The 16,717-nt window shown below is 35.3% G+C and overlaps 1 long non-coding RNA gene across 1 annotated transcript in view; it reads right to left on the bottom strand.

The window, feature by feature from the left end:
* Positions 1 to 660: 660 nt before the first annotated feature.
* Positions 661 to 16,717, bottom strand: part of LOC143238535 (uncharacterized) — a 44,862-nt gene continuing 28,805 nt past the window's right edge. Inside the window, exon 3 of the long non-coding RNA XR_013020629.1 lies at positions 661 to 2,441. This is a non-coding gene — a long non-coding RNA (uncharacterized LOC143238535). The remainder of the gene's footprint in view (positions 2,442 to 16,717) is intronic.

Here is a 16,717-nt window from a genome sequence, read left to right as displayed (position 1 = left end):
TGTTACAGACATCGAGAAGCTACAGACGCTATTCGTGGTTTATTTAACGTCAGACTCGATGTTACAGACATCGAGAAGCTACAGACGCTATTCGTGGTTTATTTAACGTCAGACTCGATGTTACAGACATCGAGAAGCTACAGACGCTATTCGTGGTTTATTTAGCGTCAGACTCGATGTTACATTCATCAAGAAGCTACAAATACTCTTACAGAAATATAAAATGCAACTTTCTATTAAAATGAATCTATAATTTCAACAAGCGTTGTCAAAAAACAGTAGAAAGGTATTGATACTTGGTCTGCACAGCTGTGGTTATTCACACAGTTTTCTCATTTTTCAGTATATGATAACTATTGTTTGTAGCTGTACACACTAAAAGAAGTTACTATCTAACACGTTACATATTTCTTCAACATATTTTGTATATGTGACGGTTTTCTTCCCATCGATAGAGAAAAGTTTCGTAAATTTTTACTCTATTGTTTGTTTGTTTGTTTTTTGGATATTTCGCACAAAGCTACTCGAGGGCTATCTGTGCTAGCCGTCCCTAATTTAGCAGTGTAAGACTAGAGGGAAGGCAGCTAGTCATCACCACCCACCGCCAACTCTTGGACTACTCTTTTACCAAAGAAGAGTGGGATTGACCGTAACATTATACACCCCCACGGCTGGGAGGGCGAGCATGTTTAGCGCGACGCGGGCGCGAACCCGCGACCCTCGGATTACGAATCGCACGCCTTACGCGCTTGGCCATGCCAGGCCCAATTTTTTTTTTACTCTAATATAAAAGTCTTACCAAAACCAACTTGAAATTAAAAGTTCAATCAGTTCAAAAGTTCAAAAACTTTAATGCCTCGTTTGAAAGAAATATGAAACAGAGAATATAAAAACAAGTCTACCAGAAAATAAAATAATGGAAAATCTCTGCAGAGAACGTTTCTGAGGTCTCAACAGTGAGCGCTAAACTTCGATACAAAGCTTTAAAATGTCGGTATGTCGTTTTTTGTCTAAATGCTATAGTGGTTTGGTTAGCTGAAAGTCGAATGAAGAATGTGAAATTCTTTTCCGTCAATGTACCGCGAAGCAGTTCAACAAACTTTATAAACAACATCCAGTATTCACTTCTTTCATGAACAAAATACAATAAACGAGATGTCTCTTCTCCAGTTCAGTTTCCCCGGAACGAAAGATTTTCACGACTTGTAATCAAGTTATATTGAAGTAAGAGTAATACATGAAATATATCAATAGGGGTGGTGCAGGACTGGTGAACCCTTTAATATTCTGAGAAACTGCTTATAGTTCACTTGTGTTCTAAGCTTTCAAGCGTTGAATTGTTATTTTGAATAAACACTATTCTTATCCGCTTACAGTTCTTGGCCTACTCAATATTAACTGCACATCTATACCGATAGCTTAAGGAGCGTAAAATAGACCTGAAGAAGGAAGGGTTGAACAGATTACAAGCTCAACATGTATATCACAAAAACCCATAAATAGTAATACACGTTTTTAGTTAGAAGAACGGCACTATTGTAGAAGATATGTCCTACTAGTTGGATGTGAAACTTTATACTGTGACTTTTGGTTTAAGCTACGAATCTGTCGTCTTTAACAAGGTGGTTTATTAGTCAACATATTTTTATGCTGAGCATGACTTTTGATCTAATTTTTAATGACCTTCAATTTAACCAACTACTGTAAGTTTTTGGCTTTCATATCGCTGTGCTACACACAGGTTTTCATGTAGAGAAACAAATATTAATCGTGCGAGTAGACTAATAAACAAGTCACTGGTGGATTATCTTGTATACTTTAAACATGTGATTTACAACTTAATAACCAGTAAATAACAATATACGTGATGTGTAAATAAATTATACTTAATAAGCAAAGCTATCCCTGAAGTAGAGATAGGTAGACAGTAAATATGAAAAAAAATCATATATATTTATATTTAAAAGAAATGGATTTTACAGTGGTTTTTTGTACTATGGATAATCATAAGATATGTTTTTCTGCCAAAACATCTAGAATGACTCGTTTGTTTGTTTGTTTGTTTGAAGTTAAGCACAGAGAAAACCGATGGACTATCTGTGCTCTGCATGGCCAGGTGGTTAAAGCACTCCACTCGTAACCCGACTGTCAGGGGTTCTGAACCCCGTCACATGCTCGCCCTTTCAGCCGTGGGGGTGTTATAATGTGACGGTCAATCCAACTATTCGTTGCTAAAGAGTAGCCCAAGTGTTGGCGGTGAGTGGTGATGACTAGCTGCCTTCCCTCTAGTCTTACACTGCTAAATTAGAGATGGCTAGCGCAGATAGTCCTTGAGTAGCTTTGCGTGAAATTCAAAACAAACCAAACTCTCCACAAGTATCGAAATCCTTATTTTAGAGTTATAGGTCCGCAACCATACCGCTGTGTCATTGGGGAATCATCTAGAGGGAATAAATCTTATCAGTAATATGACAATAGAAAACCGGAATTATCACTGACCGTTAACCAACAAGTGGACAAAGAATTTAGAAAGATTGAATTTCATCAAAAATATAACAGAAAAACTCATAGAAACTGAAGATGGTTTAGAAATTCGTTAGGAAAAAATAAATGAATACAACCGGCGATATGGGTGAATAAACCATCAAAAAGATAGATTTAGGTTATAGTCATTAAGATGCCTACGCTTTTAAACATAAGCAGTGAATTGTTTGATAAAAATAATTTTTTATCAGTGTTGTTTCAGAGAAATGGAACTAAAGTCACTTTCCATAAACTTAATAAAAAAATGCGTGTAGTAATCGAGAGGAAGAAAGTTTGATGAAGCCATCGTCTAATTTTTTATCTCCCAATATATATATATATAATTACATAATAGGGCGTTTTGAGTAAAATTTAAATATTTTTTTCTAACCTTACAAAAGGTTTTAAAGATATAATCACAAGTGTGTTTGCATTTTCTTGCAGCAAAGTCACATCGGGCTATCTACTGAGTCCAACGAGATGGAATCGAATCCCTGATTTTAGAGTTATAAATCCGTAGACTTACTGCTGTACCAGCGGGGCACTGTTCAATATTAAAGATATAATCATGAGAAAAGGAAGAAAAGACCTTATTTATTTAATAATTTATTTCGATATTTTTATACAAGAAACTGATGAATATTTTTTGTGTTTTGTTGTTGTTGTTATAGAGAATTCATATAATATGATTTGATCATTGAATCTCCAAGAAATTTATGAAAAGAAAACTGAATATTTGGTACGCATTTTAGTTTTCAAACACAAAGCTACATAACGGTCTATCTGTGATCTGCCCACCAAGGGGATCGAAATCTGGTTTTTAGCGTTGTAAGTCCACAGGCATGCTACTGTGCTACTGGGTACAGAAGAAAGAAGGGTGATGTATTGTAGACTATACGGAAAGTTTTGGGAATAACTTATAAATAAAGAAGTAGGGTATGTTTTGTATAACAATGATACTGAATATTTCTATAGTTTGCCAAATATTACACAAATTTGAAACTTACAGAACATTTTTATTAATGACATCAGCACTTAACTCCCTAAATCAGAATTATTTTTTATAATTTCCCAATAATTATTACCACACCTTACAAAATTTCAGTTTTCTTAATTTTGTTTTTCCCTTCAATATAAGGGGTATCAACACAAGGCATTGTTGAATAAATATCTCTTGTTGAACACTTGATGATAGAAAGGTTTGTAGAGAGACTGGTGGGTGGCTGATGTAATCTTGAATGCTTAGTCATTTATCAATGCCTTTTGATGTTGTCATCGCAATTAACTTCAGTAGCTCATAGTTGGTAAAAGGAGTCCAGTTCAAATACTTAACTACATCTGCGCATGCGGTTACTTTGGAACTTTGACGTACTACTCGTTGATAGCAGTGATGAAAGCGTTACTTACATCTATAAACAGAGCTCTGAAACAGTCGACAGGAGTTAAAATATCATTAATGTCGGCTTGTACACCAGAATCACGCCTGTTTTTTCAGCAAAAACTCAAAATCATTACTTTTTACCAACTTATTTTGCAGATCTACCTGCTCTGATAGTGTACGTAGATCTGGGAGGTGTATCAGGTTTAGCTGAGGCTCGCTTTTGTGGCTTCTGTGTACCACTAGTTACTAGTTGGGGCGATGAGCCTCTACGATCAGCTGATTGAGAAACACTGAAACTGGCTCTTGATGAGTCGCCTTTATCACTAGAGTCTCTTCCAGACCAAAATTCGATGTCAAAATCATCATCATCACTTCGTTCTTCATTTGACTCACTGAACAGACTCAGCTGTAAAACATTTCACTGGTTTCTTTTTACTTGACATCTTTATTTTACATTTGATGTAAACGAGTTGTCAGAATTCATAAACAAGTGCCGAAAAATAATCGGTCTCAAAAAAAACTTTTCATATAAAATTCATGATACTTCCAGTCTGTTTATAAAAGGTGGATAATGTTGTGGTTTGGATCAGTTTTCAACCAAAGAGACAAATGTTATCAGACGCCATCATCGTCCGATGAGTAAATTGGGATCTTTGCCCGGGCTCTGGCAGCATCCGTTCAGATTTAAGGAGTTGACTGATCCACTGTTGAAACACTTTATTATAAAGATGATAAAAAAGTTGCCAAACGTTTTAGCAAAATCATTCATGTAATACACAATCTTCTATTTCCAAATTTGTCCCACGGTGCGAGGATTGTAAGTCTACAGATTGCAACGTTAAAATCTGAGATTCGATTTCTTATGGTGTAGAAGAAAATGGCTCATTACTAATTTTACTTGCAATATACAGATTATGCATATATTTTATTAATAAAATTCTTAAGAAAACCAAATAGGATGTTATTTATTCTTTATGTCATAGCTGTATTTCACATTACATCAGTATACACACATTTATGGATTAAAATCAACTTTTGATTACTTTTCTCACAGATATAAAGACACTTTGGAATCTAGATTTAACTTTCTCTCTTTCTTTTAGAGAATATTACGTAACGTATATACTTTTGAATAGTATGAAACTGAGTGAAATGATAATATAGAAGTTAAATAAATGTTAATATGTATCCAATTTATGATACTTTCCAACAAGGTTGATACACATACACTTGTTTCTAAATGTAAATATATTTTAATATATAAACAGTAATACAATTTACAGTAACGGTTATTACAAATAATGATCTCGGTATAAAAGTTTTACAAACTTATAAACAATAATGAGTCTTCTAATTGGTTTGGAAATTCCTTGATGCCTTTTCGAGGGTTCACGATGAGTGAATTAATTTCGAGTTGATGTAGATACAAAACATTTAACTAGAACCTAGAACTAGCTCTGTATTCTTTCTGTGTCAATCACACGCCGATTTTTCTACCGCTGAAGTTAAATAATATTTTTGTAAAAATACTAATGTCCAGTGTGAATCGACTGAAATTAAACGGCTTATAACAGCTGAAGTTCCCTATAAGTAAGCTTAATCACACACAGTTGTAGCTTCCGAGGTTTATAATATACCAATTGTAGCAAACCAATAATATATACTGTCTCTTGGCGTGTCGCATTGGTTTATAAGCATTAGGAAAGATTCTAGAAATTTCAGTTGAAAGAACAATGTTGACGATACACCAGTGTTTACGTAACTCATAAATTGTTCACTCTTATTAAACTCGAGATTCGTCTACAACTTTAGTGAATAGGCCGGAATTTCACAATACAGATGTAACAGTGTGTTATGTACATATCTAAATATAAATTTAACTTAAACAAACATCGATATTAAAAGTGATATACAATAATAAACCAGAGTTTTATTTCTCTTTTAGATCACATTCGTGTTAGATTATTGTCTCTGATCTGCATGGCATCGAACGGTTGATTTTAACGTTGTAAATCTGGAGACTTACCGCTGTACCAGCGTGGTACCCAGACGTAGTTAAAAAATAACACTTAAATCACCAAACCCACGAGCTTACAACACTAAACTACGGGGTTCGTATTCTCGCGGTGGACACAGCAGGTAACCCAAAGTGGCCTTACTTAAAGAACGGACAATCACTTAAATTTCTCCATGAGTAGATAATTACTTGATCAAAAACCACAGTATTGTAAGAATTAATTATGTATTACTTATCGAATACTCAGTCAGTCCTCCCGTCCAAAAAAAGACATATCATACTGTAATGGAATGATACTTGAATGATACTTGATAAACCTTTTTATTACGCGATGTGCAACCCCAACTTCGCAAAATGTTTATCTTGTATGCATGTAGACTTGCAATAGGGATCTTTTGTTTTTTGTTTGTTTTTTATTAATTTCGCACAAAGTTACTCGAGGGCTATCTGTGCTAGCTGTCCCTAATTTAGTAGTGTAAGACTAGAGGGAAGGCAGCTAGTCATCACCACCCACCGCCAACTCTTGGGCTACTCTTTTACCAACGAATAGTGCGATTGACCGTTACATTATAACGCCCCTAAGGCTGAAAGGGCGAGCATGTTTGGTATGAAGGTTCACTAGGTCCGTGGGGAATCACACACAAATTTTCAATTTTGCATTTTGCGATTTGTACGAGTGTTTTTGCTGTCGTTGTTTTCTTTACCATTACTTCGCCCCTGTTGATGGATTTCCACCAAATTTGGCATGCAGGTTTATTGAGTGAATGAGGAGATACGTGTAAAGTTACGGTTTCACATTTTGTGTTTTGCTGTTTTTATGGGTGTTTTGGTTTCATTTTACTTATATATAAAAGAAGCAACTCTTCATATCCTAAAGTAAACTTTCATGAATTTACATAACTTTCGTCCAGAGTACGGGTACCCCAGCTAGAAGAAATAATCGACATTTTAAAATGTTGTAGATACAATACCATTTTGATTCTTAGTGTCATCCACGTTTCTTTTATTTGCTTTTACAAAACCGGTTATTTCCCTCATCCGCCTACAACTGTGAAAAACGCTGTAAGACGTCACTTAAAAACTAAGTTAGTTGCTTCTGTTCTCCTCATATAGCAAACAAAAAAAAAAAAACAGACAGTCATTGTCTTGTTGCATATTTTTTATATCATTACTTTTTTGTTTTACCTAAATTTTAACCGTTTCGTACGAGCAGAAAAGGAATGTGTTATAAAAGGGAAAATAAATCAGTTTCTGTTTAGACTAAAATAAAACACAAAAAACATAATTTAAAACATATATCCTAACGATATATATATATATATAACGAGATATATATTCGATATATTCTAACGATATGAGTATTGTTTCACGACGTAAGAATACATGTTTAAATACGTTGATGACTTTAAAGGCTAAATAAAAATTAAGATAATTAAATATGTGTTTCGTTGTAAAATTGTGACGATCGGATACCAATAGTTGTCATTGTTATTAATCTATACTATCATCCAAACCTACGTAATTATTACTTATTTAATATTGTGTTATTATGCAAACATTGCTGACCAGCTTATTTTCTATTGCCAATCTGCTGCTGTAATCTGGAAACTTTTGATAACAATTCTTTCCATGGTGGTATTGGTCATTGTGTTATCCACTCATCCTGGTACACCAGCCTTCCTTGGTCGTTGTTTTACCCATTCGTCACGATTCATCATCATTCAATGCCAATATTCCTACCAACTATCCATGGCACACCAGCCTTCCTTGGCCGTTATGTTACCCACTCGTCACGGTACATTACCCTTCCAAGGCTGTGGTGCTACCCACTCCTCAGGTTACTCTATCCTTCCTCAACCACTGTGTTATCAAATCGTTTTGACACACCAGCCTTCTCTTGGCAGTTATGCTGTCCATTCGTCATGGTGCACCAGTCTTCTCTTGGCCGTTATGCTATCCATTCGTCATGGTACACCAGCCTTCACTTGGCCATTATGCTATCCAGTCATCATGGTACACCAGCCTTCATATCAAGATATATTTTTGATATGTGTAGAAATTAAACTTTCCTACGAGATATACGTTTTTATTTTAGAGATCGACAAGTTTTACTTATAGAGCTGAAAATATAATTTATTGCTATTGGTTTGCACTTTTTGTTCAATCATAAAACAAAAAGATTTTATACCATAAGTTAGAATAACTGAAGTTAAAACTAGCAACCAAAAAAATTACCATAAGTCATTTTCTTTGTAAGTCGTTATATTGTTATTGTTGCGGTGAGTGAGATAATGTGTTTCCTTCTCCTTCTTTCCAACGTATGTACATGCTTTTATGTTTCATTCAAAATACTTAAAATACAGCACAGCGTTTATTAGAGCAATATTTTACTTAACGTCTAAAGTATCATTTAGGCCAAGCAGATTTTCGTGGATTTATATTATATAGATGAGTAATGGACCACAGTGGCTTTGTCCTGTCGTTCATCTGTGTATTGGAATATGTGTGATTACGCTTTGGGGTTACAAAAGGGCTTGTTATGCATCAGCTTTCATTCTTGCTCTTTCGATTTATTAGCTTTTCAAGTTAAATTGGACTATTTTGAGATAATCGTTGACTTCTATGGTTACAATAAGTAGAATTTTTATGTGTTTTATTTTGAAATTTATGACAGTGAAATTGAGGTTTTTGAGATTACTTAAATGGTATGCGTTGAGCACAAAGATTATCTGACGTAATAGATTTTGTAGACGCATTTCAATGTTTTATTTGCATTGTTTTCTCCTTTAATGGTATGTTTTAAAAAAGTGAAAATCTATTTGGCATGAATATGTTCGGCACGTAGTATAATTCTATGAAGAGTTAAACCTAACTCATACTTAAGTAAAGTGATGTTTCACGCTTAAGTACTCTTGCAGGTAATAGGTTTATGATGTTATTACTCTGATGAAACAACGTCTTCCTAAAATCGAAAAGACAGATGTCAGAAATACCACACAACTTGCATTTAGGCCCGGCATGGCCAGGTGTGTTAAGGCGTTTTACTCGTAATCTGAGGGTCGCGGGTTCGAATCCCTGTCACCCCAAACATGCTCGCCCTTTCAGCCGTGGGGACGTTAATATGTGAAAATCAATCCCACTATTCGTTGGTAAAAGAGTAGCCCAAGAATTGGCGGTGGATGGTGATGACTAGCTGTCTTCCCTCTAGTCTTACACCCCTAAATTAGGGACGGCTAGCGCAGATAGTTCTCGTGTAGCTTTGCATGAAATTCAAAAAAATCAACAAACAAAATGATTTCTATAATGGAAAATGTGACATACACCTTTAGGGGAATTTCAGTTCGTTGAAACTTTAAGAAACTGTGCACTTTGCTTAAATTAGGTTTTAGGAGAGATAAGATAAAAATTATATAATATGCAACCGAAAACGGGCTGTCAAACGATGATAAAATGATCATGTCACATTTATTTATCAACCTGTATTTAATCAATATCTGAAATAATTAATAGTTTATTTTGCACAATACAACACAAGCGATACCTGCAATAGCCATCCCTAGTTTTGAATTGATAGACCAAATAGAAGTTAGCTAGCCAACAGCACTTACCGCCAACTTTTGGCTGTCATTCATATGGCCCATGAATGATTCGAAAGTGTGACGTGTAATTTTCGGCAACTGAAAGCGAATGGATCGCTTTTGGATTTATAGTTTGATGCGCTAAACACTAGACCACTCCCAGCTCACATCTGAAATGACTGTACAAATATAGTGTTAATCATTTATTGAAATAAGCTATGAATTCTGACTGTACAAAATAGGTACAATTCCAAAGGCAGAGAAACACAGAGATGGGGTATTTTACCTCAGTTTTTACGTGAGGGTATAAATCGTCTAATATTCGCGGATAAAAAACGAACAAACAAGCAAGTTTCCTTAGAGATAGAAAACCAAAGTTTGATGTCTGAACTTGTTTGTTAATATTCAAAACACCGCTTGTAGAAGAAATAAATATTTTTCTTAGGATTGTAAAATCGTTATGTATTCCAATGAAAATACAAAGAGGATAAAAAAAAATACGCCGAACTTCTAACATGAAATAAAACCCTGCAACAAATATTTGTAAGAATAACTTTCAGTAGTTGGAAACCATGTTGTCACTTATGAGGATTAATTGTTGGAATCGAGCATGTAACACTTCTGAATCAGAAACACGGGGTAAAATCCCATACCCGAGGCCCTAACTACAATACTTGTGCCTATGACCTTAGGGTAAGATAGTCATGTAAATGAAGGAGGATAAATTATGATGAGGCTATCTTAGAAGTTATAAATTTGTTTCACTTTCACAAGTAGCATTTTTTACTATTTCGATTCGATCTCATTCACGTTACTATGATAAGAAACATTTTAATTATATTAGCTAAATTTACATTTTATGGTTTGCATACAAATGACTGATCTTAAGACATAATAAACCAGCTCTTATCCAGGACACGTTTAAATAGCTTCATAAACATATTTATTTATGAAATATATTCTCCCTTGACTTTTGAGAGCTGGGATATTTTAATTTGATTATGAAAATTAGAAATAAAGCCTTCAACAGAAGCGGGCACGGTATGGCCAGGTGGGTTAAGGCGTTCGACTCGTAATCTGAGGGTCGCGGGTTCGTATCCCGGTCACACCAAACATGCTCGCCCTTTCAGCCGTAGCGGCGTTAAAATGTTACGGTCAATCCCACTATTCGTGGGTAAAAGAGAAGTCCAAGAGTTGGCTATGGGTGGTGCTGACTAGCTGCCTTCCATCTAGTTTTGCACTGCTAAATTAGGGACGGCTAGCTTAAATAGCCCTCGAGTAGCTCTGCGCAAAATTCAAAAACAAAACAAACAAATCCACAGAAGCGTAGCTTATAATGTTCACTTATTAACAATATTTTAAGGTATAAGGAAATTTGCACCTATATCAACAATATTAAACACCAAGTACTAGATGTTTGGATTTTAGGTTAGTTAAAACCATCTGCAACAGACAAAAATTAAGTTGCTATTATATATATGTATTAATATTTGCGCTGAAATACAATACTGAATACGCTAATTTACAATAATTTCGAACATATAAATCAACAAGTCACATGACAAGCACAGCCGATATATAAAAAACGTGTATTATCCCAGTTACATTCTAACATTTTTGGCGCTATGTAGGTAGTGTGGTGCACAAAATTACCAAGAAAAGGCAATAAATTATAAGCATATGGATCAATATGGGTTTCAGGAACATCCAAAAAGCGACTTGCAACAAGTCATACCCCAGCCATGATTAGCTAAATGCGACTATGGATTTTAGTTATACCTCACCTTAAAGAGTTACATATCACAAGCAGCTGCGATATGAAGCTTTTATTATCTTATTCTATAAGAAAACATGCAGATGAAATCAATGGAAATTTGCCTTTAGACTTATGTATGATCAAAATTGGCACTGGAAATTCTTAGTTCTCTTACACTAGATATATTGTAAAAAAATAATGAAGGAGGAATGTTATGCTTTTCACACAAAAGCCTTAGAATGAAACTGAACTATTGTCAAAATGCATGGTCATCAGAGAGATCATAACCGGTCGTAGTGTCATGGAGTGTAACGATGTTCTGAAGTAACATTATTCGAGTAAAATAACACCAGTTTTGTAAATACATTATGCATTAGGTTGGCATTGCTGTCAATTTAGAAAAAAACATATGTTTGGTGAAAAGAATAATTCCGTGATGAGTTCATGTACATGTTGACATTTCTACTTTTTGGTTACACATTGCTATTGGGTTTATACTATAATTATTTTCCGGTTTTTTTTTTTCACAAAACGATGAAATAATTATATACGAAGGTTTAGTGAACTTAGTTTTTAAAATTTTATAAAGCTATAATTTGAAATTCGACGTTCTGGCTGACGTTCAGCACACTGTGCATATTTGAACTAAAATAAAAACAATTTAAAAATGTAAGAAGTTTAACCCTTAAATAATGGTACCGTATTCTTCTAGACAGGTTTAGGTTTTGTTCTCACATGTGAGTCATCTAGAAAGAGGTAAATTGTGTTCGAAGGTATTGATTAGTTCGTATACCCACCAACTAAGAAAGTCATAGAAAATCGGTCGAACATAAAAAAGAACAACACGTTTTTTTTTTTTCTTATTTCAGTATCGGATTTTTAGTGTTTAAAATGATAAGTAAAAGTTTTGACAAATCTATATAGAGGGCGATTTAATTGCTACATGCTTATATTATAGGTGTCTGTAGAGAAAGAGAACTTTTGCATTTCGTGAAGTTAATTTCTTCTTCGGTTACCAGTTTATAATGAATTTTAAACTTAACTATAACATAATTTTTTTCTTTTCTTTTTCCAAAAAAAAACACGTTATTTGTATCAGTGATGTCGAGAAACCCACTTGTTGAGAAATTTATATGCAAAAACGGCTCGTTTGGGTTGAGAAAATATTTTACATAGAAGAGCGAACAACGTTTCGACCTTCTTCGGTCATCGTCAGGTTCTCAAGGTCATCGCTCTTATATGTAAAATATTTTCTCAACCCAAACGAGCCGTTTTTGCATATAAACGTTATTTGTATCATTCAAGAGCCGTGATCTGCGTCTTCAGGGGCCCTGCATGACCAGGTGGTTAAGGCTCTCGACTCGTAATCTGAGGGTCGCGGATTCGAATCCCCATCGTACCAAATATGCAGACCCTTTCAGCCATGGAAGCGATATAATGTCACTGTCAATCCCACTATTCGTTGGTAAAAGAGTAGCCCCAGAGTTAGCGGTGGGTGGTGATTACCAGTTGCCTTCTCTCTAGTGTTACACGTCTAGAGCAGATTGCCCTCGTGTAGCTTTGCGCGAAATTCGAAAAACAAAACAAAACAAACAAAGTGCTTTCAGTCCTTCGCTTAACGTATTTCTTTTCAGATGCCATTTATTCGTCACGATCTACTTCACATCAATGTGTTTACAGTTATACCACTAATTTATTTTTTTGCATGTTTTCTCAATATAAAGACTGTTTACGTTTCGAATTTGACGAAAGAGAGAGAAAGAAACACGCGAGGCCTGGGCTGTTTGTGTATTCTTCCACTGCCATTCCTATTTTTGTGGAATTTCATTAGTAATCAGTAATACAAGACCACCCAAAGAATAAAAACAGTACTCTTCTAGTGGTTACTACAATGATATTTGGGCTCATTTACCCACCACCAATGAGCTACTGCTGACAGTGGTATTTAAAGAATATGTATTATTAAATCAACTAATTTATTCTTTCAAATTCTTCAGCAAAAACAGAAATGTATAAAACTAACAATTTTGTCAAAGACTAAATAGTTTGGAGTGGAAAACTTCATACTTATGAAATGAGCTTTGTATCGTGAAGTAAGTGATCCTGAATTTAAATAAAAAATTTATATTGTTCAAAATCCATTATGTACAATTGACTATCTGTGCTGTGCCCGCCAGGAATATGGAAACTGGTTTTCTGAAGATAGAAGACTTACTTCTGTGCCACAGAGTAACAATAATACGAAAACAAGGCTGAAGTGTTCCATTCTCAATCTATTAAGCCTAAATAATCATAAATAAAGTATTTTGCCAAAATATGAATTTCTATAATTTTATGGTTAAATATGACACTGCTCAGTAGTATATTAAATACTGTACTGCTACACATCAAGAATAAATTTGTTTCTTTGTTTCAAATATACACGAAATGTTGTACAAGCGGTATCTTTCAATGATATTGTACTGATAGGCTAGAGGTAAGAAATTATTCGACAACTGTCACCGCCAACTCTTGAACCACTCTAATCAAATAATTGGATCTTATAGTCATTCTGATAATGCGCCTACGGCCCCAAAGTGCGGATAGCGGTTTTGTGTTTCTGTATGTGTGACAATGGGACGCAGACATGAAAACTTGTATCCACAGGCCTGTGGGCTAACCATAACAACAGTAAAAAATACGAATAACTGCTTAAAACCGATTATTGTAGCACTAGGCACACGAAGATAATGACTTCATAATGCTAATCAAGATTCTGTTGCACAAGTCACGCGTGATATTAGAATATTTTCAGTCTCGATGTCGTTCTAGACTTTCGACTCTTTGCATCCAATCTCATGGTAACAACAAGCAAACAACTTAATGCGATACCGTAAAGGCTAACCTGAGGCATACTTGCATCCTAAACTATGTTACATATATATAGTTCATTTCTTTTTTGGCTTGTTATTGGAGAGGGTACCTTGCGTCCCTCGAGGGTGTTCGAGGGCTGCACGTTTAGGTTGCCCATTAGTTTCGGTCACCACAACGTATTTAACTTACATGATTATCTCTACCTAATTACGAATACAAACAGCTGCATAAAGTGATATTAAGACGGATAACGTTATATATATATATATCTTACACAAATTAACGATCGTTTTCCAACCTTTTATTATGCGGACTTTTCTGGCAATTGTGTTTGTGTTGGGTTTAAGAATAATGTATGTGATCGTAACTATGTTAAAACCAAATTTCTCATTAATTTTAAAAGCTAATTAGTTTTTAGTTTATCGGCTACCAATGACCTTTGCCACAAAGTAACAATAACATTGCTTAGCTTAAACATATTATTGCAAACTAGAGATTCTTTTGCAATTTTGGAGAAATAAAAACAACAACAAAACGCAACGGTTTTGGTCAATGAAAGAAGGTCTGTGGATAAAAGTAGCGGATTTTGTTTCGATAAAACAGTAATGGCGAAACAATAACTTAACGAATCTTATCTCCTGTCTCGTTTGTTTGTTTGTTTGTTCGTTTTTTAATTTTGCGCAAAGCTACTCGAGGGCTATCTTCGCTAGCCGTCTCTAATTTAGCAGTGTAAGACTAGAGGGAAGGCAACTAGTCATCACCACCCACCGCCAACTCTTGGGCTACTCTTTTACAAACGAATAGTGGGATTGACCGTAACATTATAACGCCCCCACGGCTGGGAGGGCGAGCATGTTTGGTACGACCAGAATTCGAACACGCGACCCTCGGATTACGAGTCGAACGCCTTAACACGCTTGGCCATGTCGGGCCCTCCTGTCTGGAGGAATTTGACAGTTGTTATTCTGTTTTAATCTTTTGAAGCAACAATAAATTTATCTATAGTTGTATGGTTACATGTTTTTGTTGGCACTGGATGAACATTGTATTAAAGATATATATTTACATTTCGAAGATTCTGTATATAAATCTAATCACACGAGATTAAAAAAGTGTTTGATCAGCACACTGATGAAAATGTGTTTTAACATAAATGCTCTCACAAGAAAATTACGCTAACTAGTAACCGTTAATGTAACAAACCATGGATCAGTGATTCGCGTCCCGTTAACCTCTCTCTCCACCAATAAAAATAAAATAAAATAAAACCCTTAACTTTGTGACCGTGAGTAAGTGGGGGTAAAATATAATTATTTGATCCAATAACGTAGCCGAAGAATTTACAGGGTATAGAGTTAACTATTTGTTATTCTTGCTCTATTCTGTTGGTCTTAAAGTTGCTTTCAATCTGGTCTATCACTTCTCAAATAGAGGTAGCTAGTGCAGATAGCTCTCGAAATTAAACAAGCATTGAAACAAGTTATTTTGTATGATATGGACATAAATAATCTCTGTTATGGCACTCGACTCGCAACTTGAGTGTCGTGGGTTCGAATACCCGTCACACCAAACATGCTCACTCTTTCAGCCGGGGGAACGTTATAAAGATTCGATCAATCCCACTATTCATTAGTAAAGGAGTAGCCCAAGAGTTGGCGGTTGGGTGGCGATGACAAGCTGCCTCCCCTCTAGTCTTACACAACTAAATTATGGATGGTTAGCGCAGATAGCCTCGTGTAGCTTTGCGCTTAATAGTAGAATTGAACGTCACATTATATCGCCCCCACAGCTGAAAGGGCGTCCCGCAGAGATCTCATTCCGAATATTCGCGTTATTTGTATAAACGCTCAAGCTTATCATTGAACATCCAGGAGATTTACACTATATATGCATTCGCTCAACATAATGAAAGTTAAAGTTCATTTGTAAGAACTTAAACAAATAACACCATTTATTTTGATTTCATTTGTTTCGAATTTCGCGTAAAGTTACATGAGGGCTATCTGCACTAGCTGTCCCTAATTTAAAAGTCATAGACTAGAGGAAGGGCAGCTAATCAACATTACTGACCAATAACTTTTGTGCTACACTTTTACCAACCAATAGTTGGATTGAGCGTAACTTTATAACGCCCCCACGGCTAAAATGGCGAGCATATTCGGCGACAGGAATTTGAAACCGCGACCCACAGGTTGTGAGTCGAAAGCCTTAACCACCAAGCTGTGAAACGTCTTTGGTATTTCCTACAATTACGTCATTCATGGAACTATAAACATTAAAAAAAAACCACGATTCACAAAACAGGTGAACAATCTTACCACAATATATTTTGTGGTGTGGTGAATGATAGTGAATCTTGACAATGCAAGGGAAGCTGACTTAAAATTATTTTAGTATAAATTTTTAGACTGTCTAACCACTAAATCTCTCAGTGGCTCGGCCATAAGTCTGCGGGCTCACACCGCCAAAAACCGTATTTCACAATCTGTCGTGGGCACAGCACGGATAGTCCCTTGTGTTTAGCTTTATGCTAAACAATAAACACACTTTGAAAAAATAATTAAAAAATAGTTTCTCCTGAATGAGAATAACTTTATTTTCTGTTTTGT

This window comes from Tachypleus tridentatus, chromosome 13 (assembly GCF_004210375.1).
Source record: "Tachypleus tridentatus isolate NWPU-2018 chromosome 13, ASM421037v1, whole genome shotgun sequence".
Taxonomy (NCBI): Eukaryota; Metazoa; Arthropoda; class Merostomata; order Xiphosura; family Limulidae; genus Tachypleus; species Tachypleus tridentatus.
Note: the sequence above shows the minus strand (reverse complement) of the source record. Positions and strands in the feature narration are given on the sequence as shown.